The 26,027-nt window shown below is 39.6% G+C and overlaps 1 protein-coding gene across 6 annotated transcripts in view; it reads left to right on the top strand.

Moving 5' to 3' along the window:
• The window catches only part of FAM120C (family with sequence similarity 120 member C), a 133,681-nt gene that overhangs the window by 73,767 nt on the left and 33,887 nt on the right, over nt 1-26,027 (top strand). The gene's annotated exons all lie outside the window — the stretch shown is intronic.

A 26,027-nucleotide genomic window follows, 5' to 3' on the forward strand; every position in this document is an offset into this window, starting at 1 on the left:
TGTATTTAGGAGTTCAAGTCCTGGATCCTGTAAATATGCATATAGATTTTTCACCAAATATGGCCTAATTGCTCTAGATTATATTTGTTCTAAATTTATAGTCCTATGAAGAATGCATAAGGGTTTCTATTTCTTCATATTATTGCCAGGGCTGATATCTTATAACTTCTTAATTTTTGCTAATCCAGTGGGTTTCAAGTAGTATCTTTTATTTTAATTTGCATTTATTTGACTACAGATGAGGTTGATCTTCTTTTTTATATATATTAGCCATTTGTTCTCACATTCTCTGAAGTGCCTATTTATTTATCTTGAAAATTTTCTTTTAGGTTACTTGTCTTTTTTCTTTCTGATTACAGAAGTTTCTTGTGAGATTGGGATTGACATATATACACTACTATGTGTAAAATAGATAACTAATGAGAACCTGCTGTATAGCACAGGGAACTCTACTCAGTGCTCTGTGGTGACCTAAATGGGAAGAAAATCCCAAAAATAGGGGATACATGTATACATATAGCTGATTCACTTTGCTGTACAGCAGAAACTAACACAACATTGTAAAACAACTATACCCCAATTAAAAAAAGAAAAAAAAAGAACAATACCCAAGAAGTGACAATGGTGACAGCAATTGGCTATCTTTATGCAAATGTAAATTTGGTTCAACTTTCTTTAGGGCAATTTAGCAATCTGTATATAAATGACAATATAGCAAGACTGTATGTTAAACCTTAAATATATAATATACCCTAAAAAAATAGACATACAAATAAAGCAAATATCTTTTCTATATCTGTGTGTGTATGTGTCAAATATCTTTTCCAGTCAGCCACAATTTTTTAGAAATTTATGTACAATATCCTTTTTAAAACAAAAGTATTTCATTCTCACTGACCTTTCATTATTATGATTTCATACATACAGAAAAGTGGGACTTCCCTGGCGATCCAGTGGTTAAGACTCCACACTTCCACCGCAGGGGGCGTGGGTTCCATCCCTGGTCAGGGAACTAAGATCCCGCATGCCACACCACGTGGCGTGGCCAAAAAAAGAAAAAAAAAACATACAGAAAAGTTGGAAGGATAGGATGGCAAGCACTCATATGACCACCACTTAGATTCTGTAATTAACAGCTTTATACCATATAACCATATAAACACTCATATGACCACCACTTAGATTCTATAATTAACAGCTTTATACCATATAACCATATAACTATCCCTCTCTCCATCTCGAGCCATCCATTTATCCACCCTTTTTGATGCATTTCCAAGTAATTTGCAGATATCAGTACACTTTACCCCTAACCAATAAGTATTTAAGTTGATTTTGTCAAACCCATCAATCTGTACATTTATGGTGTGTGCTTTGGGAATCTTTTTTAATAAATTCTTCCTTACCCCTGGGTCATAAAGATGTGTCTACTTTTTCTGTAACTATAATGTAACTGTTTACATTATATAGTTTTATAATGTTGCCTTCCATGTAAGGTCTTTAATATAGTGGGTATTTACTCTGTATATGCTGCATAAAAGGATCTAATTTTATTTTCTCTACATAATAAGCCAGTTTTCCCAGCCCCATTTATTAAATGACCTGTTCTCTCCCCATTGATTTGTGTTACCACGATTACTAGGTACCAAGTTCCTGTATATACTTGAGTCCATTCCTGGATTCTATTTTGTTCCATTGCCTACTTGCTCCATTGCCAGTATCACATTCTTTCAATTATTAAGGGTTTGTAATTTGCCTTAATATCAGGTCAGGTAAATCTCCACTCTGCTTTTCTTGTTGCAGAATTGTACTAACTATTCTTGAACCACATAAATCTTTTATTTTTTAATATCTTTATTGGAGTATAATTGCTTTACAGTGTTGTTACTTTCTGCTGTACAACAAAGTGAATCAGCTATACATATACATATATCCCCATATGCCCTCCCTCTTGCGTCTCCCTCCCACCTTCCCTATCCCACCCCTCTAGGTCATCACAAAACATGGAGCTGAACTCCCTGTGCTATGCAGCAGCTTCCCACTAGCCATCCATTTTACATTTGGTAGTGTATATATGTCCATGCTACTCTCTAACTTCATCCCAGCTTCCCCTTCCCCCGCTGTGTCCTCAAGTCCGTTCTCTACATCTGCGTCTTTATTCCTGCCCTTCCACTAGGTTCATCAGTACCACTTTTTTACTTTCCATATATATGTGTTAGCATATGGTATTGATTTTTATCTTTCCGACTTCACTCTGTATGACAGACTCTAGGTCCATCCAACTCACTACAAATAACCCAATTTTGTTCCTTTCTCTGGCTGAGTAATATTCCATTGTATATATGTGCCACATCTTCTTTATCCATTCAACTGTCGATGGACACTTAGGTTGCTTCTATGTCCTGGCTATTGTAAATAGTGCTGCAATGAACATAGGGGTATGTGACTCTTTTTTTTTTATCACACCACCATCCCCACCCCCCCACGCTTTCCCCCCTTGATGTCCATACGTTTGTTCTCTACATCTGGGTCTCAACTTCTGCCCTGCAAACCGGTTAATCTGACCATTTTTCTAGGTTCCACATACATGCATTAATATACGATCTTTGACTCTTTTTGAATTATGGTTTTCTCAGAGTATATGCCTAGTAGCGGGATTGCTGGGTCATATGGTAGCTCTATTTTTAGTTTTTTAAGGAACGTCCATCTGTTCTCCATAGTGGCTGTATCAATTTACATTCCTACCAACAGTGCAGGAGAGTTCCCTTTTCTCCACACCCTCTCCAGCATTTATTGTTTCTAGATTTTTTGATGATGGCCATTGTGACTAGTGTGAGGTGATACCTCATTGTGGTTTTGATTTGCATTTCTCTAATGATTGATGATGTTGAGCCTGTTCTCATGTGTTTGTTGGCAATCTGTATATCTTCTTTGGAGAAATGTCTATTTAGGTCTTCTGCCCATTTTTGGATTCGGTTTTTCTTTGTTTTTGTTTTTGTTTTTGTTTTTTGCTATTGAGCTGCATGAGCTGCTTGTATATTTTGGAGATTAATACTTTGTCAGTTGCTTTGTTTACAGATATTTTCTCCCATTCTGAGGGTTGTCTTTCCATCTTGTTTATGGTTTCCTTTGCTGTGCAAATGCTTTTAAGTTTTACTAGGTCCCACTTGTTTATTTTTAATTTTACTTCCACTTAGGTGGGCCAAAAAGGATCTTGCTTTGATTTATGTCATAGGTGTACTGCCTGTGTTTTCCTCTAAGAATTTTATAGTGTCTGGCCTTACATTTAGGTCTTCAATCCATTTTGAGTTTATTTTTGTGTATGGTGTTAGGGAGTGTTCTTTTTTTTCATATTCTTATTCTTTCTAGGAAGTGTCCAAATATCATTCTTTTATATGTAGCTGTCCAGTTTTCCCAGCACCATTTATTGAAGAGACTGTCTTTTCCCCATTGTGTATTCTTGCCTCCTTTGTCAAAGATAAGGTGACCATATGTGAGTGGGTGTATCTGTGGGCTTTCTATCCTATTCCATTGATCTGTATTTCTATTTCTGTGCCAGTACCATACTGCCTTGATTACAGTAGCTTTGTAGTATAGTCTAAAGTCAGGGAGCCTGATTCCTCTAGCTCCATTGTTCTTTCTCAAGATTGCTTTGGCTATTTGGGGCCTTTCTGTGCATTAATTTTGTATTCTGCTACTTTACCAAATTCATTGATTAGCTCTAGTATTTTCCTGGTGGCATCTTTAGGATTTGCTGTGTATACTATCATGTCATCTGCAAATAGTGACAGTTTTATTTCTTATTTTCCAATTTGGATTCCTTTTATTTGTTTTCTTCTCTGATTGCCATGGCTGGGACTTCCAAAACTATGTTGAGTAATAGTGGCAAGAGTGGACACCCTTGTCTTTTTCCTGATCTTAGAGGAAATGCTTTCAGTTTTTTCACCTTTGAGAATGATGTTGGCTGTGGGTTTGTCATATATTGCTTTTATTATGTTGAGGCAGTTTACCTCTATGTGCACTTTCTGGAGAGTTTTCATCATAAATGGATGTTGAATTTTGTCAAAAGATTTTTCCTCATCTATTGAGATGATCATATGTTTTTTCTGCCTCAATTTGTTAATAAGGTGTATCACATTAATTGATTTGCATATATTGAAGAATCCTTGCATTTCTGGGATAATCACCACTTGATCATGGTGAATGATCCTTTTAATGTGCTATTGGATTCTGTTTGCTAGTAGTTTGTTGACGATTTTTACATGTATGTTCATCAGTGATATTGGCCTGTAATCTTTTTTGTGACATCTTTGTCTGGTTTTGGTATCAGTGTGATGGTGGCCTTGTAGAATGAGTTTGGGAGTGTTCCTCCCTCTGCTATATTTTGAAAGAGTTTGAGAAAGATGGTGTTAGCTCTTCTCTAAATGTTTGATAGAATTTGCCTTTGAAGCGATCTGGCCCTGGGCTTTTGTTTATTGGAAAACTTTTTTTTTTTAATGTCTTACTAAACTTTTATGGGGATTTACTTTTTTAAAGCATCTTAATTGGAGTATAATTGTTCTGCAATGGTGTGTTAGTTTCTGATTTATAACAAAGTGAATCGGCTATACATATACATATATCCCCATATCTCCTCCCTCTTGCGTCTCCTTCCCACCCTCCCTGTCCCATCTGTCTAGGTGGTCAGAAAGCACCGAGCTGATCTCCTGTGCTATGTAGCTGCTTGCTGGAAGACTTTTAATCACACTTTCAATTTCAGTGCTTGTAATTGGTCTGTAATATTTTCTATTTCTTTCCAGTTCAATCTTGGAAGGTTGTACTTTTCTAAGAATTTTTCCATTTCTTCCAGGTTGTCCATTTTATTGGCATTTAGTTCCTTGTAGTAGTCTCTCATGATCCTTTGTATTTCTGTGGTGTCAGTTGTTACTTTTCCATTTTCATTTCTAATTCTGTTGATTAGAGTCTTCTCCCTTTTTCTCCTGATGAGTCTGGCTATTGGTTTATCAATTTTATTTATCTTCTGAAAGAACCAGCTTTTAGTTTTATTGATGTTTGCTCTTGTTTCCTTCCTTTCTTTTTCTTTTATTTCTGATCTGATCTTTATGATTTCTTCCGCTAACTTTGGGCTTTTTGTTTGTTTGTTTGTTTGCTGTTGTTCATCTTTCTCTAATTGCTTTAGGTTTAAGGTTAGTTTGTTTATTTGAGATGTTTCTTGTTTCTTCAGGTAGGATTGTATTGCTATAAACTTCCCTCTTAGAACTGCTTTTGCTGCATCCCATGGATTTTGTGTCGTCGTGTTTTCATTGTCATTTGTCTCTAGGTATTTTTTGATTTCCTCTTTGATCTCTTCAGTGATCTCTTGGTTGTTTAGCAGTCTTCTTTAGACTCCATGTGTTTGTATTTTTTACAGTTTTTTTTCCTGAAATTGATATCTAGTCTCATAGCATTGTGGTCTGAAAAGGTGCTTGATACAATTTCAGTTTCTTAAATTTACTGTGGCTTGATTAGTGACCCAAGGTGTGATATATCCTGGGGAATGTTCTGTGTGCACATGAGAAGAAAGTGTTTTGTGTTGTTTTTGGATGGAATGTCCTATAAATGTCAATTAAGTCCATCTGGTCTAATGTGTCATTTAAAGCTTGTGTTTCCTTATTTATTTTCTGTTTGGATCATCTGTCCATAGGTGTAAGCGGGGTGTTAAAGTCGCCTACTATTATTGTGTTGCTGTCGATTTCCCCTTTTATGGCTGTTAGCATTTGCCTTATGTATTGAGGTTGTCCTATGTTGGATGAATAGATATTTACAATTGTTATAGCTTCTTCTTGGATTGATCCTTTGATCATTATGTAATGTCCTTTCTTGTCTAAGATCCCCTTAGTCTTCTGCTCAACCTATTTATCCTTAATTTAGACACATTTCTGACAATTTGGTCATCTGATTTCCCAGTGTACAACAGATCAGTAGTAGCAAATTGTAAGGGAGGTGAGACAGGGAGTAAGAGCTATTCTTAGAACCAGCCACAGTGATACCAGTGATAAGTGATAGGCTACTCCCTAAAAGCAGGGGAAAAGATATAAAGATTACTTTTAAAAAGACCTAAACACCCAAAAACAAGAAGCACCACCTGAAGCCTTTTAGTGTAGGGGTAAACTGCCCTGTAAAAGTCAGTAACTTATACGTAAGATCATTATTACAGCATAAGGCAATTATCAATGTTTAAAAAATCATCAAGAACATGTTCTATAATATTACATGTTACGTACCTGGCATTGTGCTAAGTCAGCCCTTTGTATACGATGCTATTAATCCTCATAATACTGCTGAAAAGTATTATTTATCTCCATTTATAGAAGAGGAAACAAAGGCTCAAAGAGAAGTGACTTGCAAAAGTTACATAACTAATAAGGGGTTGTGCAAGGGTTTGAACCAAGTCTCTCCAACTTCCAATTCCTTTGGTTTTTTTAACATCTTTATTGGAGTATAATTGCTTTACAATGGTGTGTTAGTTTCTGCTTTATAACAAAGTGAATCAGTTACACATATACATATGTTCCCATATCTCTTCCCTCTTACATCTCCCTCCCTATCCCACCCCTCTAGGTGGTCACAACCCACCAAGCTGATCTCCCTGTGCTATGCGGCTGCTTCCCACTAGCTATCTGTTTTACGTTTGGTAGTGTATATATGTCCATGCCACTCTCTCACTTTGTCCCAGCTTACCCTTTCCCCTCCCCATATCCTCAAGTCCATTCTCTACTAGGTCTGTGTCTTTATTCCCGTCTTACCCCTAGGTTCTTCATGACCTATTTTTTTCCTTTAGATTCCATATATATGTGTTAGCATATGGTATTTCTTTTTCTCTTTCTGACTTACTTCACTCTGTATGACAGACTCTAGGTCCATCCACCTCACTACAAATATCTCAATTTCGTTTCTTTTTATGGCTCAGTAATATGCCACTGTATATATGTGCCACATCTTCTTTATCCATTCATCTGATGATGGACACTTAGGTTGCTTCCATGTCCTGGCTATTGTAAATAGAGTTGCAATGAACATTTTGGTACATGACTCTTTTTGAATTATGGTTTTCTCAGGGTATATGCCCAGTAGTGGTATTGCTGGGTCGTATGGTAGTTCTATTTTCAGTTTTTTAAGGAACCTCCATACTGTTCTCCATAGTGGCTGTACCAATTCACATTCCCACCAGCAGTGCAAGAGTGTTCCCTTTTCTCCACACCCTCTCCAGCATTTATTGTTTCTAGATTTCTTGATGATGGCCATTCTGACTGGTGTGAGATGATATCTCATTGTAGTTTTGATTTGCATTTCTCTAATGATTAATGATGTTGAGCATTCTTTCATGTGTTTGCTGGCAATCTGTATAACTTCTGTGGAGAAATGTCTATTTAGGTCTTCTGCCCATTTTTGGATTGGGTTGTTTGTTTTTTTGTTATTGAGCTGCATGAGCTGCTTGTAAATCTTGGAGATTAATCCTTTGTCAGTGGCTTCATGTGCAAATATTTTCTCCCATTCTGAGGGTTGTCTTTTGGTCTTGTTTATAGTTTCCTTTGCTGTGCAAAAGCTTTGAAGTTTCATCAGATCCCATTTGTTTATTTTTGTTTTTATTTCCATTTCTCTAGGAGGTGGGTCCAAAAGGATCTTGCTGTTATTTATGTCATAGAGTGTTCTGCCTATATTTTCCTCTAAGAGTTTGATAGTGTCTGGCCTTACACTTAGGTCTTTAATCCATTTTGAGTTTATTTTTGTGTATGGTGTTAGGTAGTGTTCTAATTTCATACTTTTACTTGTCCCTGTCCAGTTTTCCCAGCACCACTTATTGAAGAGGCTCTCTTTTCTCCACTGTATATTCTTGCCTCCTTTATCAAAGATACGGTGACCATACGTGCATGGGTTTATCTCTGAGCTTTCTGTCCTCTTCCATTGATCTATATATCTGTGTTTGTGCCAGTACCATACTGTCTTGATTACTGTAGCTTTGTAGTATAGTCTGAAGTCAGGGAGCCTGATTCCTCCAGCTCCATTTTTCATTCTCAAGATTGCTTTGGCTATTCGGGGTCTTTTGTGTTTCCATACAAAATGTGAAATTTTTTGTTCTAGTTCTGTGAAAAATGCCAGTGGTAGTTTGATAGGTATCTCATTTCCTATGGTTTTTAAAAGGCAAAATGGTAGAAAAATGCAGTTTTAAAGATTAACACAAAATCTTACTGGAAATTTAAAATTCAACTTTGAATGAAAATTAACTTATCCTAAGTACTGCATTGCCCATCAATGTAAAGACTGGGTAGGGTACTTCACTGGTGGCACAGTGGTTAAGAATCCGCTTAACAATACAGAGGACACAGGTACGATCCCTAGTCTGGGAAAATCCCACATGCCACAGAGCAAGTAAGCCCGTGCACCACAACTACTGAGCCTGCGCTCTAGAGCTTGTAAGCTACAACTGCTGAGCCTGCATGCCACAGCTACTGAGGCCCGCGTGCCTAGAGTCCATGCTCCGCAAAAAGAGAAGCCACTACAATGAGAAGCCCATTCACTGCAACAAAGAGTAGCCCCCACTTTCCACAACTAGAGAAAGCTCGCACACAGCAACGAACACCCAACACAGCCAGAAAAATAATAATTAAAAAAAAAAAGACTGGGTAGGAACACTGAACTATGCCCTGATTGAGTATTAGCATTCTAAACTCCTCAATTGCTTCTAGTAGCTATAGTAAGAGATACCTCTTATGAAAGTAAAGTACTGCTGTGCAAGTTGTGGCTAAAACTTAAGTTGGTGCAGCTCTTGGACAGTTGGCCTAGAGAAATGTGTCTACTAGGAAAGCTTGATACAGTTTGAGGAAGGCAGAAACTTCATACATATAATAGTCACCACTGAGGAGGGAAGGATAATGAGGAACTCTGTGAGGCATCTAGGGGTGGGGTGCAGCGCTGTTGAATGAGGAGAACCGTGTACCAAGGCCCTACCATTTCTAGCACAGGTTCTTTCCAATCTCAACCGTTTTATGGAAATAGAACATGAAATTGAACAAAGTTGTTTCTCTAGATTCATGGCTGAAGTTGAAGAGTCTCTTCAGAGAAACAGTTCTATTAAGAAGCAGCAGATTCACTCCCAGCTGTACGTAATAGGATATTTGAGTTAACCATGTGCCATCCTGATACATAAAGAGTAAAGGTATATAAGAACAACTCTTTGTTCACCTGACAAAATAATTCTTAAGTTCACTGGGAAAAGCAAATGAGTAAGAATAGATTGGATTTTTTTTTAAAGATCAGTAAGAGGAGTCTTGGCTCAAATAACATCAACAAAAAAGCCAGAATGTGTTATAAATGTATACTAAAATGATATGATACTGGCACAAAAATTGACAGGTCATTGTTTTACAGCAGCTAATACTAAGACCCTAGACACATAATAACTTAAAATGTGCTAAAGAAAGCTTCACAAATCAATAAGGAATAAATGAGCTTTTTAATAATTGTTCAGAAAATTGGGTTGGTATCTGGGGAGAAAACATCAAGTTAGAGCTTTACCACACATAAATTCTAGATAAATTGATTATAGAGATAAATTTAAAGAAAAAAAGATAACAGGCAAATTCTATCAAACATTTAGAGAAGAGCAAACACCTATCCTTCTCAAACTCTTCCAAAATATAGCAGAGGGAGGAGCAATCCCAAACTCATTCTACGAGGCCACCATCACCTTGATACCAAAACCAGGCAAGGATGTCACAAAGAAAGAAAACTACAGGCCAATATCACTGATGAACATAGATGCAAAAATCCTCAACAAAATACTAGCAAACAGAATCCAACAGCACATTAAAAGGATCATACACCATGATCAAGTGGGGTTTATTCCAGGAATGCAAGGATTCTTCAATATACGCAAATCAATCAACATGATACACCATATTAACAAATTGAAGGAGAAAAACCATATGATCATCTCAACAGATGCAGAGAAAGCTTTCGACAAAATTCAACACCCATTTATGATAAAAACCCTGCAGAAAGTAGGCATAGAGGGAACTTTCCTCAACAGAATAAAGGCCATATATGACAAACCCACAGCCAGCATCATCCTCAATGGTGAAAAACTGAAACCATTTCCACTAAGATCAGGAACAAGACAAGGTTGCCCACTCTCACCACTCTTATTCAACACAGTTTTGGAAGTTTTAGCCACAGCAATCAGAGAAGAAAAGGAAATAAAAGGAATCCAAATTGGAAAAGAAGAAGTAAAGCTGTCACTGTTTGCAGATGACATGATACTATACATAGAGAATCCTAAAGATGCTACTAGAAAACTACTAGAGCTAATCAATGAATTTGGTAAAGGAGCAGGATACAAAATTAATGCACAGAAATCTCTGGCATTCCTGTACACTAATGATGAAAAATCTGAAAGTGAAGGAAACCATAAAGAAGACCAAAAGACAACCCTCAGAATGGGAGAAAATATTTGCAAATGTAGCAACTGACAAAGGATTAATCTCCAAAATTTATAAGCAGCTCATGCAGCTCAGTAGCAAATAAACAAACAACCCAATCCAAAAATGGGCAGAAGACTTAAATAGGCATTTCTCCAAAGAAGATATACAGACTGCCAACAAACACACGAAAGAATGCTCAACATCATTAATCATTAGAGAAATGTAAATCAAAACTACAGTGAGATATCGTCTCACACCAGTCAGAATGGCCATCATCAAGAAATCTAGAAACAATAAATGCTGGAGAGGGTGTGGAGAAAAGGGAACACTCTTGCACTGCTGGTGGGAATGTGAATTGGTACAGCCACTATGGAGAACAGTATGGAGGTTTTTTAAAAAACTAAAAATAGAACTACCATATGACTCAGCAATCCCACTACTGGGCATATACCCTGAGAAAACCATAATTCAAAGAGACATGTACCAAAATGTTCATTGCAGCTCTATTCACAATATCCCGGAGATGGAAACAACCTAAGTGTCCATCATCGGATGAATGGATAAAGAAGATGTGGCACATATATACAATGGCATATTCCTCAGCCATAAAAAGAAACGAAACTGAGCTATTTGTAATGAGGTGGATAGACCTAGAGTCTGTCATACAGAGTGCAGTAAGTCAGAAAGAGAAAGACAAATACCGTATGCTAACACATATATATGGAAATTAAGAAAAAAAAATGTCACGAAGAACCTAGGGGTAAAACAGGAATAAAGACACAGACCTAGTAGAGAATGGACTTGAGGATATGGGGAGGAGGAAGGGTAAGCTGTGACAAAGTGAAAGAGAGGCATGGACATATATACAGTACCAAACGTAAGGTAGATAGATAGTGAGAAGCAGCCTCATAGGACAGGAAGATCAGCTCGGTGCTTTGTGACCGCCTGGAGGGGTGGGATAGGGAGGGTGGGAGGGAGGGAGACGCAAGAGGGAAGGGATGTGGGAACAGATGTATATGTATGACTGATTCACTTTGTTATAAAGCAGAAACTAATGAAAAAAAAGAAAAAAAAGATAACAGGTAGAATAAAAAGCAAGAAATGATTTACCTGATCTTGAGACAAGAAAGCAGTTTTTTAAATGAAAATTAAAAAAGAAGCCTCAAGCCCAGGGCATTGTCAAAAACAATAGCAAAGTCAATGGCAAACAATCGGGGGGACAAATATCTCAGTTACCTGTGGCTGCAATACACCATGCCAAAAATTTAACTGGGAGATCTGAGCAATTAAACAACCATAAAGGTCTTGGATAAGGTCTCATATAGTTCTGGGAATCTGGAAGATTGTGTACGTGTACGAGTCTGCATACAGACTCAGGAGAGACTTAGAGCCCCAATTACATATTCATACTTGGCTGTACATGATACCTACATAAGAAAACAATAAAAGCCAGACATAAACTGCTTGAATTTTTAATGCATGCCCCAACCTACATATAGATCCCCTTTGCAAAAATGGAAGCTTTATTGGCCCAAGATGCTTATGCACAACCTTTGACTAATCATTGGCTGGCTAATAAGCTGTGATGGTCCAAGGGAGACTCCTAGGAAGCTAGCCTTAAAAATGAAACGAATTAAAAGTAAAAATAAAAATCTGAGCAAGGACATCAGGCTACACACTGCAGGAAAGACAGACTCTCCAGAATTGGCTCAGACATGTCACTAAACAAATATAAAAGCAGCAACTACATTGCTTTGGGAGGGAGCCAAAAGTCCAGAGTTGCTCAGTATATTATCAAAACTGTCCAGTGTCAAATAAAAAATTACAAAAGTTGCAAAGAAATAATGTGTGTCTCATACTCAGGACAAAAAGCAGTCAATAGAAACTGTCTCCGAGGGCATATGGATATAGGACATAGTAAATAAAGACTTAATCAGCTCCTATAAATATATTCAGCGAACTAAAGGAAACCATATTTAAAGAATTAAAGTATGATAACGAAGACCTATCAAATAGAGAATAGCAATAAATAAATAGAAGCAATCTATCAAGGTGGTGGAGCAGAAGGAGGTATGGAACTCACCTCTCCCCATGAACACATAAATACATCTACATATGGAGCAATTCTCACTGAAAACTAACTGCAAACCAGCAGAAAGACTTCTGTACAACCAAGGCTACAAGAAAGATTCACCCATAATTGGGTAGGAAGGGAAGAGAAGCAATCAGGTCAGGCCCTGTGCCCCTGGGAGGGAACTCAGAGGAACAGGGAGATTACATGGGTGGAGATTTGCCCTGGGGAGTAAGCTATTTGAACCACAGATTGGGCACCCCAGAATCCGACACAGGGAAGGCAAGCCCTCTTGACTGATTGGAGGACCACAGGAGGGCTGTAGGAAGCCTGGATTGAGCATGAGGAGCATGTGCGTGCTGGCTTACCCTCAAAGCAGGGCAGAGAGGGCAGAGTGAGGACTGCTCCAGAGGCTGCCAGGTTTCCCACAACCACCCTGGCCCCAACCCCAGCCCAGCGACTGCTCCAGACCCGCTTATCCATGACGCAGCATGGCACTGGATCCAGGGCTGCCACAACCAGGGAGAAAGCTCAGATGTGGGACACAGGCTACTGAGTCCCAGGGGGGTGTCTGGTTGGGCCTGTGGCAGCCATTGTTGGTGCATCAGAAGCGGCCCAAAACTCTAACGGTGGCCACTCTACCACAGCTCACTCACCCCCATACACACTGAGAATCAATTCAGGCCCCATCTACCCTGTGGTGTGGCTCCACAACAGGACTGGGACAGTGGAGGCTGAGGGCAATGACTGGATGTGAGGGACAAAGGGACTTGGACCTGAGGCTGCGTCTGAACAGAGCAAGGGAAACAGTTGCTGGTGCCTGCAGAGGCAGTGCATTGGAGACAACTTGGACCTCTGTCTACAGCTGACATGAGCCCAGAGCCCACACGGGCCCCCCTTGCTTCAGCACTAGCCCCCTCTGGGGCAAAGGTCCCAGTGCAGGGAGAGGGGAAAGCACATACTTAAAGGGAACAGAGCCAACGCGGCTGGATCCTAAGGGCTTCCACTTCAGCATCTTGGGACCTGACCCCACCCCTGACAAGGTGGTGATGGCTACTGAGCAGAGGGGAAGCCCTGCCTCACACCAGGTTCCTCCCCTAACACCTTCATCTCCAGCCCCACCTCCCAGAAAGGTGGTAGCTGCCAGCACACCCTGAGGAAAGAGGTGACTTGCATCCACGTCAAATCCAGCCCTCCCACCAAAGGCATTGGGCACACACACTTTACATAAGGACACTCCTACATAAGGACATCCCTTCAACACCACAATAAGTAACTGTTTCACCTAATTTCATAGACACAGAGAAAGTTTAGCAAAATAAAAAGGCAGAGGAACTGGTCTCAATTGAAACAGCAAGAGAAAACCCCTTAAAAATAAATAATGAAAAGGAATAAACAATAAAGATTAAAGAATTCAAAGCATTAGTAATAAGAATGTTAACTGAATTAGAGAAAAGAACAGATGAGCGCAGTGAGAACTTTAACAAGGAATTTGAAACTATAAGAAAGACCCGATCAGAAATGAAGAATTCAATAACTTAAATAAAAAACACACTAGAAGGAATGAATAGCAGACTAAGTGATTCAGAAGAAAGCATAAGTGATCTGGAAGATAGACTAATGGAAATCACCCAATCAGAACAGCATAAAGAAAACCAATTTTTTTTTAATGTTGGGGGTAGGAGTTTAATTAATTTATTTTTATTTTTGCTGTGTTGGGTCTTCGTTTCTGTGCGAGGGCTCTCTCTAGTTGTGGCAAGCGGGGGCCACTCTTCATCGCAGTGCACGGGCCTCTCACCATCACGGCCTCTCTTGTTGCGGAGCACAGGCTCCAGACGCACAGGCTCAGTAGTCGTGGCTCACGGGCGTAGTTGCTCCGCAGCATGTGGGATCCTCCCAGAGCAGGGCTCGAACCCGTGTCCCCTGCATTAGCAGGCAGATTCTCAACCACTGTGCCACCAGGGAAGCCCAGAAAACCAAATTTTTAAAAATGAGAACAGTTTGAGATCTCTGAGATAACATTCACTTTAAGGGGTCCCAGAAGGAAAGAAGAGAGAGAAGGGGATCAAAAATACATCTGATGAGATTATGTCTGGAAACTTCCCAAACCTGAAGAAGGAAACAGATATCCATGTACAGGAAGCAGAGAGGGTCTCAAACAAGATGAACCCAAACAGACCCACACCAAGACATATTATAATTAAAATGGCAGTCTACAGATGAATGGATAAAAAAAACATATTGTGTGTGTGTGTGTGTGTGTGTGTACAATGGAGTATCGTATAATGTATAATGGAGTATTGTATAATGTATAATGGAGTACTCAAACATAAAAAAGAGTGAAATTCTTCCATTTGGAGCAATGTGGATAGACCTAGAGAATATTATGCATAGTGAAATAATTCAGACAGAGAAAGACAAATTACTGTATGATAATCCCTTATTTGTGGAATCTAAAAAGTAAAACAAATGAATGTATATAGCAACAGAAACAGTCTCACAGATATAGAAAATAATCCAGTGGTTACCAGTGGGGAGATGGAAGAGGGGAGGGGCAAGATATGCTTATGTGATTAAGAGATACAAACTACTATGTATAAAATAGATAAGCAACAAGGATGTATTGTATAGAACAGGGACTTATAGTCATCATTTTGTAATAACTCTTAATGGAGTATAATCTATAAAAATACTGAATCATTATCCTGCACACCTGAAACTAATATTATAAACCAACTATACTTCAATTAAAAAAAGAGATAGAGGGCCTCCCTGGTGGCGCAGTGGTTGAGAGTCCGCCTGCCGATGCAGGGGATACGGGTTCGTGCCCCGATCTGGGAGGATCCCATATGCCGCGGAGCGGCTGGGCCCGTGAGCCATGGCCGCTGGGCCTGCGCATCCGGAGCCTGTGCTCCGCAACGGGAGAGGCCACAACAGTGAGAGGCCCACATACCGCAAAAAGAAAAAAAAAAAAAAAAAGAGATAGAAATTACAAAAAGAAATCAAATAGATATTCTGGAGTTGAAAAGTATATTCATTGAAGTGAAAAATTAACTTGAGGAGCTCAACAGCAGATTTGAGCTGAGAGAAGAAAAAAAATCAGAAAATTTGAAGGTAGATAAATAGAAATTATCCAGTCTGAAGAACAATGTAAAAAGAATGCATAAAAATGAAAAGAGGCTAACAGACCTTAGGACAGTATCAAGCATACTAACATATGCATAATAGGTGACCCAGGAGAGAAGGGGGGTAGTTAGAAAAAAAATATGAAGAAATTGAAAGAAGAATTGAAAACTTCCCAAATTTGATGAAAAACATATATCTACACATCTAAGATCAAAACCTCCATGTAGTACAACTTAAAGATCCACACTTTAGCACTGTTAAAAAGAGAAAGAGAGTCTTGAAAGAAGCAAGAGAGAAACAACTTGCTACATACAAGGGAACCAGAAGAAGATGAACAATAGTCAAAAGGTGGAAGCAACCTGTTTCCATTGGTGGATGAATTGAGGAACAAAAAGTGGTATACACATATAATAGAATGTTATTCAACCTTAAAAAGGAAGGAAATTCTGATGCATGCTACAACATGACTGACCTTTAAAGATATGCTAAGTGAAGTATGCCAGTCACAAAAGGACAAACATTGTATGATTGCACTTATATGAGGTACCTAGAATAGTCAATTTTAGAGATAGAAAGTAAAATGGTCGTTTCCAGGGCCTGAGGGGAGGGAGGAATGGGGAATTAGTGTTTAGTAGGTACAAGATTCAAGTTGGGAAGAAGAAGAAGTTCTGGAGATAGGTAGTGGTGATGATGCAGCATAATGTGAATGTACTTAATGCTGCTGAACTGTACACTTAAAAATTATTAAAGTGGTAAATATTACGTTATATATCTCTTACGACAAGAAAAACAAAAAGGAAGACAAGGATTGGGAATTCCAGAGTAAAGAGGTGGGCAAACCCTGCCCTGAGCAAAATTATAACTTAACTACTGAAAATTCTTTTTAAAATTATTTAACCCTCAGGCATACATAGCCAAGAAGACAAGGACTCCTTCTCCTCCCAGCTCCCATTCTTGGGTTATAGTTTCACCCTGGGAGTGGAATACTGACAGTTCTTGTCAACCCCAGTCCTGTGTCCAGGTAGGTGTGGTAAAGAGGCTCACTTACCCAGCCTCCACTCATGGCAGAAGCTCTAATCCAGGGGCAGATGCCAACAATACTTGGGTCCCCAATCATTCCCACTAAGCTCATATGTCAGAAGGAGTTTCCGCACTGGGAGGATCAAGCCAAAAAAGACTAGGGGCTGCCAACCCATCCCCCCATCCTCAGTACCCACTTTTAGAGCAGGATGTCACTTGTCACTGGGAAAAGCAGCCCCAGATCTGGTACAGTGACTAGGAGCTCTTCTTAGGGGAAAAAGCAGGCCATAAGAATGAGGAGCTCTATACCTCTACCTGAAGTGACTGTCTTTATTTGGAACACAGCATGGAAAATTCCATGCCTAAGAGCATGTAATGAACAATAGGGATCTTGATGGTGAGGAATTAAGAGGAGGCTGGTAGCTCCATGATACAAGCAAAATGGCACAGCATCCAGAAGTTTTATAGAGAGAACCAGGGAAAGAACAGCCAAGAAGAGCCCTGCTGGGATCCCAATCAACTCTGGAGATCAGGAAGGGTGTGTGCATGCACTAGATGGCACTCACTCAGGAGCACCCAGAACAGGACATGAGGCAGACTTCAAAATATTCTCCAACTCGCATAAAGACCTATCAATAGAGACTTCCCTGGTGGTGCAGTGGATAAGAATCCACCTGCCAGTGCAAGGGACATGGATTCATCCCTGGTCCGGGAAGATCCCACATGCTGTGGAGCAACTAAGCCCATGCACCACAACTATGGAGCCTGCGCTCTAGAGCCCATGAGCCACAACTACTGAGCCTGCCTGCTGCAACTACTGAAGCCCATGCACCTAGAGCCCGTGCTCTGAAACAAGAGCAGCCACCACAAGGAGAAGCCCGCACACAGCAACGAAGACCCAACACAGCCAAAAATAAATAAAAAATTAAAAAAAAAAAAACATCAGTACAGAGCAGATGCCTCACTGGCACAAGAGACTGAAACACCACCTTTGACCCAGAGGCAACTCCTAGAAAGCCAGGCTTAAAACTAAAACTTATTACTGCCAGACTGGAAGACTGAATACCCAAAGCTATGCCTTCTCAGGAATGATCAGAGAAGGAACTGAAAGCATGCACCTGAGATTGGGACTTGAACCCACACGGCCGGGACTCACTTGGCCAAAACCCAGATTGGGACTTGAACGCAGGCAGCTGGAAGTCGACTTGTCCACCATCTTGGACCTATTCGATTCTAATCAGTTTATGTCGTGTCCTTGGGCTATGTCATTCTTTTAAAGTTTGTGACCTGCCCCCTTCCCTCCTGTTTCAGAACCTGCAAACTACTAGTCCCTTGCTCAATGTGAGGCAGAAAAAGTGTAAACTCTCTGAACTACTATAGCAGCCTTGATGCACACAGATTTCAATGGTAAAGGGTAAAAATCTAACTGGCTAAGAGGAATTGTGAATAATCTTTGACCGATTTGTGGCTTACGGTCACCCAGGGGTGACATCTATGTTGCCAGGATATAGATAAAAACAAGAGGGGAGGGATGTGCTGCGGAACAGCTACGTCCATGCACCACAACTACTGAGCCTGTGCTCTAGAGCCCGTGAGCCACAACTACTGAGCCCACGTGCCACGACTACTAAAGCCTGCGTGCCTAGAGCCTATACTGTGCAACAAGAGAAGCCACTGCAATGAGAAGCCCACGCACTGCAGCAAAGAGTAGCCGCCACTTGCTGCAACTAGAGAAAGCCCGCGCACAGCAATAAGACCGAACGCAGCCAAAAATAAATAAATAAATAAATAAATTTTTAAAAAAACGATTATTTAAGGTCATAATTATAACAATGTATTCTTGGGTTTATGTAGACATAACATGTATAGCAGTAATACCTCAAAAAAACGGGGAGGGCCTCCCTGGTGGCGCAGTGGTTGAGAGTCCGCCTGCCGATGCAGGGGATACGGGTTCGTGCCCCGGTCTGGGAGGATCCCATATGCCGCGGAGCGGCTGGGCCTGTGAGCCATGGCCGCTGGGCCTGCGCATCCGGAGCCTGTGCTCCACAACGGGAGAGGCCACAACAGTGAGAGGCCCGCATACCGCAAAAAGAAAGAAAAAAAAAAATGGGGAGGGAATAGAGCTATATAAGAATAAAGTTTTGATATTTCACTGCAATGAAGTTAGTATATGTCTGAGTTAGATACTGGTAAGATGTATATTATAAAACCTAGAGAAAATAATCCAAAATATTATTTAAAAATTATTAAAGGAATTTAAATGTTGCATTAGAAAATGTCCACTTAAAAAAAAAAGAAGACAGGGAGGAACCAAGATAGCGGAGTAGAAGGACGTGCTCTCACTCCCTCTTGTGAGAACACCAGAATCACAACTAGCTGCTGGACAATCATCGACAGAAAGACACTGGAACTCACCAAAAAAGATGCCCCACATCCAAAGACAAAGGAGAAGCCACAATGAGACGGTAGGAGGGGCGCAATCACAGTAAAATCAAATCCCATAACTGGTCGGTGGGTGACTCACAGACTGGCAAACACTTATACCACAGAAGTCCACACACTGGAATGAAAGTTCTGAGCCCCACGTCAGGCTTCCCAACCTGGCGGTCCAGCAATGGGAGGAGGAATTCCTAGAGAATCAGACTTTGAAGCCTAGTAGGAATTGATTGCAGGACTTCAACAGGACTGGGGGAAACAGAGACTCCACTCTTGGAGGGCACACACAAAATAGTGTGCGCATCAAGACCTAGGGGAAGGAGCAGTGACCTCGGGGGAGACTAAGCCAGACCTACCTGCTAGTGTTGGAGGGTCCCCTGCAGAGGCGGGGGGTGGCTCTGTTTCACCGTGGGGACAAGGACACTGGCAGCAGAAGTTTTGGGAAGTACTCCTTGGCATGAACCCTCCCAGAGTCTGTCATTAGCCCCACCAAAGAGCCCAGGTAGGCTCCAGTGTTGGGTTGCCTCAGGCCAAACAACCAACATGGAGGGGACCCAGCCCCACCCATCAACAGTCAAGTGGATTAAAGTTTTACTGAGCTCTGTCCATCAGAGCAACAGTCAACTATACCCACCACCAGTCCCTCCCATCAAGCCTCTTAGACAGCCGCATCCACCGGGGGCAGACAGCAGAAGCAAGAACTACAGTCCTGCAGCCTGTGGAACAAAAGCCACATTCACAGAAAGATAGACAAGATGAAAAGGCAGAGGGCTGTATACCAGGTGAAGGAACAAGATAAAACCCCAAAAAAACAACTAAATGAAGTGGAGATAGGCAACCTTCCAGAAAATAATGATAGTGAAGATGATCCAGGACCTCAGAAAAAGATTTGAGGCAAAGATCGAGAAGATGCAAGAAATGTTTAACAAGACCTAGAAGAATTAAAGAACAAACAAACAAAGATGAACAATACAATAACTGAAATGGTGACTACACTAGAAGGAATCAATAGCAAAATAACTGAGGCAGAAGAACAGATAAGTGACCTGGAAGACAGAATGGTGGAATTCACTGCTGCGGAACAGACTAAACAAAAAAGAATGAAAAGAAATGAAGACAGCCTAAGAGACCTCTGGGGCAACATTAAACGTAACAACATTCGCATTACAGGGGACCCAGAAGGAGAAGAGAGGGGGAAAGGACCTGAGAAAATATTTGAAGAGATTCTAGTCAGAAGCTTCCCTAACATGGGAAAGGAAATAGCCACACAAGTCCAGGAAGTACAGCGAGTCTCATACAGGATAAACCCAAGGAGAAACACGCCGAGACACATAGTAATAAAATTGGCAAAAAAATTACAGACAAAGAAACATTATTGAAAGCAGCAAGGGAAACATGACAAATAACATACAAGGGAACTCCCATAAGGTTAACAGCTGATTTCTCAGCAGAAACTCTACAAGCCGGAAGGGAGTGGCATGATCTACTTAAAGTGATGAAAAGGAAGAACCTACAAACAAGATTACTCTACCCGGCAAAGATCTCATTCTGACTCAATGGAGAAATCAAAAGCTTTACAGACAAGCAAAAGCTAAGACAATTCAGCACCAACAAACCAGCTGTACAACAAATGCTAAAGGAACTTCTCTAAGTGGGAAACACAAGAGAATAAAAGGACCTACAAAAACAAACCCAAAACGATTAAGAAAATGGTCATAGGAACATACATATCGATAATTACCTTAAACGTGACTGGATTAAATGCTCCAACCAAAAGACACAGGCTTGCTGAATGGATCCAAAAACAAGACCCATATATATGCTGTCTACAAGAGACCCACTTCAGACCTACGAACACAAAAAAACTGAAAGTGGTGGGATGGAAAAAGATATTCCATGCAAATGGAAATCTAAAGAAAGCTGGAGTAGGTATACTCCTATCAGATAAAATAGACTTTAAAATAAAGAATGTTACAAGAGACAAGAAAGGACACTACATAATGATCAAGGGATCAATCCAAGAAGATGTAACAATTATAAATATACATGCACCCAACATAGGAGCACCTCAATACATAAGGCAACTGCTAACAGCTGTAAAAGAGGAAATTGACAGTAATACAAAATAGTGGGGGACTTTAACACCTCACTCACACCAATGGACAGATCATCCAAAATGAAAAGAAATAAGGAAACAGAAGCTTTAAATGACACAATAGACCAGATAAATTTAATTGATATTTATGGGACATTCCATCCAAAAACAGCAGAGTACACTTTCTTCTCAACTGTGCACGAAACATTCTCCAGGATGGGTCACAAATCAAGCCTCAGGAAATTTAAGAAAACTGAAATCATATCAAGCATCTTTTCTGACCACAATGCTATGAGATTAGAATTGAATTACAGGGAAAAAAATGTAAAAAACACAAACACATGGAGACTAAACTATATGTTACTAAATAACCAAGAGGTCACTGAAGAAATCAAAGAGGAAATGAAAAAATACCTACAGAAAAATGACAATGAAAACACGACAATCCAAAACCTATGGGATGCAGCAAAAGCAGTTCTAAGAGGGAAGTTTATAGCTATACAAGCCTACATCAAGAAACAAGAAAAGTCTAAAATAAACCATCAAACCTTACACCTCAAGGAACTAGAGAAAGAGGAAAAAACAAAACCCAAAGTTAGCAGAAGGAAAGAAATCATAAATATCAGAGCAGAAATAAATGAAATAGAAACAAAGAAAACAGTAGCAAAGATCAATAAAACTAAAAGCTGGTTCTTTGAGAAGATAAACAAAATTGATAAACCATTAGCTAGACTCATCAAGAAAAAGATGGAGAGGGCTTCCCTGGTGGTGCAGTGGTTGGGAGTCCGCCTGCCAATGCAGAGGACATGGGTTTGAGCCCTGGTTTGGGAGGATCCCACATGCCGCGGAGCGGCGGAGCCCGTGTGCCACAACTACTGAGCCTGTGCTCTGGAGCCCACAAGCCACAGCTCTTGAAGCCCGTGTGCCTAGAGCCCATGCTCTGCAACAAGAGAAGCCACCAAGATGAGAAGCCCACGCACCTCAAAGAAGAGTAGCCCCTGCTGGCAGCAAGTAGAGGAAGCCCGCACACAGCAACGAAGACCCAACGCAGCCAAAAATAAAATAAATGAAATAAATAAATTTATATATAAAAAAGGAAAAAGACGGAGAGGACTCAAATCAGTAGAATTAGAAATGATAAAGGAGAAGTTACAACAAACACCGCAGAAATGCAAAGCATCCTAAGAGACTACTACAAGCAACGTATGCCAGTAAAATGGAAAACCTGGAAGAAATGGACAAATTCTCAGAAAAGTATAACCTTCCAAGACTGAACTAGGAAGAAATAGAAAATATGAACAGACCAATCACAAGTAATGAAATTGAAACTGTGATTTAAAATCTTCCACCAAACAAAAGTCCAGGACCAGATGGCTTCACAGTTTAATTCTATCAAATATTTAGAAAAGAGCTAACGCCCATCCTTCTTAAACTCTTCCAAAAAATTGCAGAGGAAGGAACACTACAAAACTCATTCTATGAGGCCACCCTCACCCTGATACCAAAACCAGATGAAGATACTAAAAAAAAAAAAGAAAATTACACACCAATATCACTTATGAATATAGATGAAAAAATCCTCAACATAATACTAGCAAACAGAATCCAACAACACATTAAAAGGATCATATACCATGATCAGTAGGATTTATCCTAGGGATGCAAGGATTCTTCATTATATGCAAATCAAACAATGCTATACACCATATTAACAAATTGAACATTAAAAACCATATGATCATCTCAATAGAGGCAGAAAAAGCTTTTGACAAAATTCAACTCCCATTTATGATAAAAGCTCTCCAGAAAGTGGGCATAGAGGGAACCTACCTCAACATAATAAAGGCCGTATATGACAGACCCACAGCCAACATCATTCTCAATGGTGAAAAACTGAAAGCATTTCCTCTAAGATCAGGAATGAGGCAAGGATGTCCACTCTCACCAATATACTTCAAGGTAGTTTTGGAAGTCCTAGCCATGGCAATCAGAGAAGAAGAAAATAAAAGGGATACATATTGGAAAAGAAGAAGTAAAACTGTCACTATTTACAGATGAAATGATACTATACATAGAGTATCCTAAAAATGCCATCAGAAAAGTACTGGTGCTGATCAATGAATTTGGTAAACTTGCAGGATACAAAATTAATGCACAGAAATCTCTTGCATTCCTATACACTAATGATGAAAAATCTGAAAGAGAAATTATGGAAACACTCCCATTTACCACTGCAGCAAAAAGAATAAAATACCTCGGACTAAACCTGCCTAAGGAGGCAAAAGACCTGTATGCAGAAAACTATAAGACACTGATGAAAGAAAGTAAAGATCATACGAACAGACTAAGAGATATACCATGTTCTTGGATTGGAAGAATCAGTATTGTGAAAATGACTCTACTACCCAAAGCCATCTACAGATTCAATGCACTCCCTATCCAATTACCAATGGCATTTTTTATGGAACTTGAACAAATCATCTTAAAATTTGTATGGAGATACAAAAGACCCCGAATAGCCAAAGCAGTCTTGAGGGGAAAAAAAGGAGCTGGAGAAATTAGACTCCCTGACTTCAGACTATACTACAAAGCTACAGTCATCAAGACAATATGGTACTGGCACAAAGACAGAAACATAGATCAATGGAACAAGATAGAAAGCCCAGAGATGAACCCAGACACCTGTGGTCATGTAATCTATGACAAAGGAGGCAAGGATATACAATGGAGAAAAGACAGTCTCTTCAATAAGTGGTGCTGGGAAAACTGGACAGCTACATGTAAATGAATGAAATTAGAACACTCCCTAACACCATACACAAAATAAACTCAAAATGGATTCGAGACCTAAATGTAAGACCGGACACTATAAAACTCTTAGAGGAAAACATAGGAAGAACACTCTGACATAAATCACAGCAAGATCTTTTTTGATCCACCTCCTAGAGTAATGGAAATAAAAACAAAAATAAACAAATGGGGCCTAATGAAACTTAAAAGCTTTTGCACATCAAAGGAAACCATAAACAAGACGAAAAGACAACCCTCAGAATGGGAGAAAATATTTGCAAATGAATCAACGGACAAAGGATTTATCTCCAAAATATATAAACAGCCCATGGAGCTCAATATTAAAGAAACAAACAACCCAATCCAAAAATGGGCAGGAGACCTAAATAGACATTTCTCCAAAGAAGACATACAGATGGCCAAGAAGCACATGAAAATCTGCTCAACATCACTAATTATTAGAGAAATGCAAATGAAAACTACAGTGAGGTATCACCTCACACCAGTTAGAATGGGCATCATCAGAAAATCTACAAACATGAAATGCTGGAGAGTGTGTGGACAAAAGGTAACCCTCTTGCACTGTTGGTGGTTATGTAAATTGATACAGCCACTATGGAGAACAGTATGGAGGTTCCTTAAAAAACTAAAAATAGAATTACCATATGATCCAGCAATCCCACTACTGGGCATATACCCAGGGAAAACCATAATTCATAAAGACACGTTCACCCCAATGTTCATTGCAGCACTATTTACAATAGCCAGGTCATGGAAGCAATCTAAATGCCCATGGACAGACGAATGGATAAAGAAGATGTAGTATGTATATACAATGGAATATTACTCAACCATAAAAAGGAACGAAATTGAGTCATTTGTTGAGACGTGGATGGATCTAGAGACTGTCATACAGAGTGAAGTAAGTCTGAAAGAGGAAAACAAATATTGTATATTAACACATGTATGTGGAACCTAGAATAATGGTACAGATGAACCGGTTTGCAAGGCAGAAGTTGAGACACCAATGTAGAGAACAAACGTATGGACACCAAGGGGGGAAAACCGTGGTGGGGTGGTGATGGTGGTGTGCTGAATTGGGAGATTGGGATTGACATGTATACACTCATGTGTATAAGATTGATAACTAATAAGAACCTGCAGTATAAAAAGACAAACAAACAAAACAACTAATACTAAACTTTCTTTGTGTTATTTGTATGGAAATATGTTAATATAAATGTTTCAGAGATTACATGAAATTTCTAAAAATCTTTTATGTTCTGGTATAATGTTATAAGTCATAATTCTTGTTATTACTTTAAAATGTATATCTCAGAAATATCTAAATTTCCTTGTCAGTTGCATTATTATGAACTTTCAAAAAAAATAAAGAAGACAATAAAGAAGGAATAAAGTAACAACACGTGAGCATGTAAATAGGAAAATGACAGATTCAAATCTACCATGTCAATAATAACATTAAACTTTAGTGGATTAAAATCCAATCAAAAGGCAGAGATTGCCAGATAAAAGAAAATACAATCAGGATTCCCTGGTGGTGCGGTGGTTGAGAGTCCGCCTGCCGATGCAGGGGACACGGGTTCGTGTCCCGGTCTGGGAGGATCCCACATGCTGCGGAGCAGCTGGGCCCGTGAGCCATGGCCGCTGAGCCTGCGTGTCCAGAGCCTGTGCTCTGCAACAGGAGAGGCCACAGCAGTGAGAGGCCCGCGTACCGCAAAAAAATAAAATAAAATAAAATAAAATACAATCTAAGTATTTGCTATCTGCGAGAGGCACACTTTTTAAATTTGTTTAAATGTCCATCTCCTTTGAACAACATAAACCATTTATCTCTAAATATATGTACTTTATTTTTTCTATTTTTTATTGAAATATAGTTGATTTACAATGTTTCAGGTGTACAGCAAAGTGATTCAGTTATATGTATTATATATATATATATTCAGTTTTATATATATATTTCTTTTTCTTTTTCAAATTATTTTCCATTAAGGAGACACACTTA

The sequence above is a fragment of the Mesoplodon densirostris genome, chromosome X (assembly GCF_025265405.1).
Source record: "Mesoplodon densirostris isolate mMesDen1 chromosome X, mMesDen1 primary haplotype, whole genome shotgun sequence".
NCBI lineage: Eukaryota > Metazoa > Chordata > Mammalia > Artiodactyla > Ziphiidae > Mesoplodon > Mesoplodon densirostris.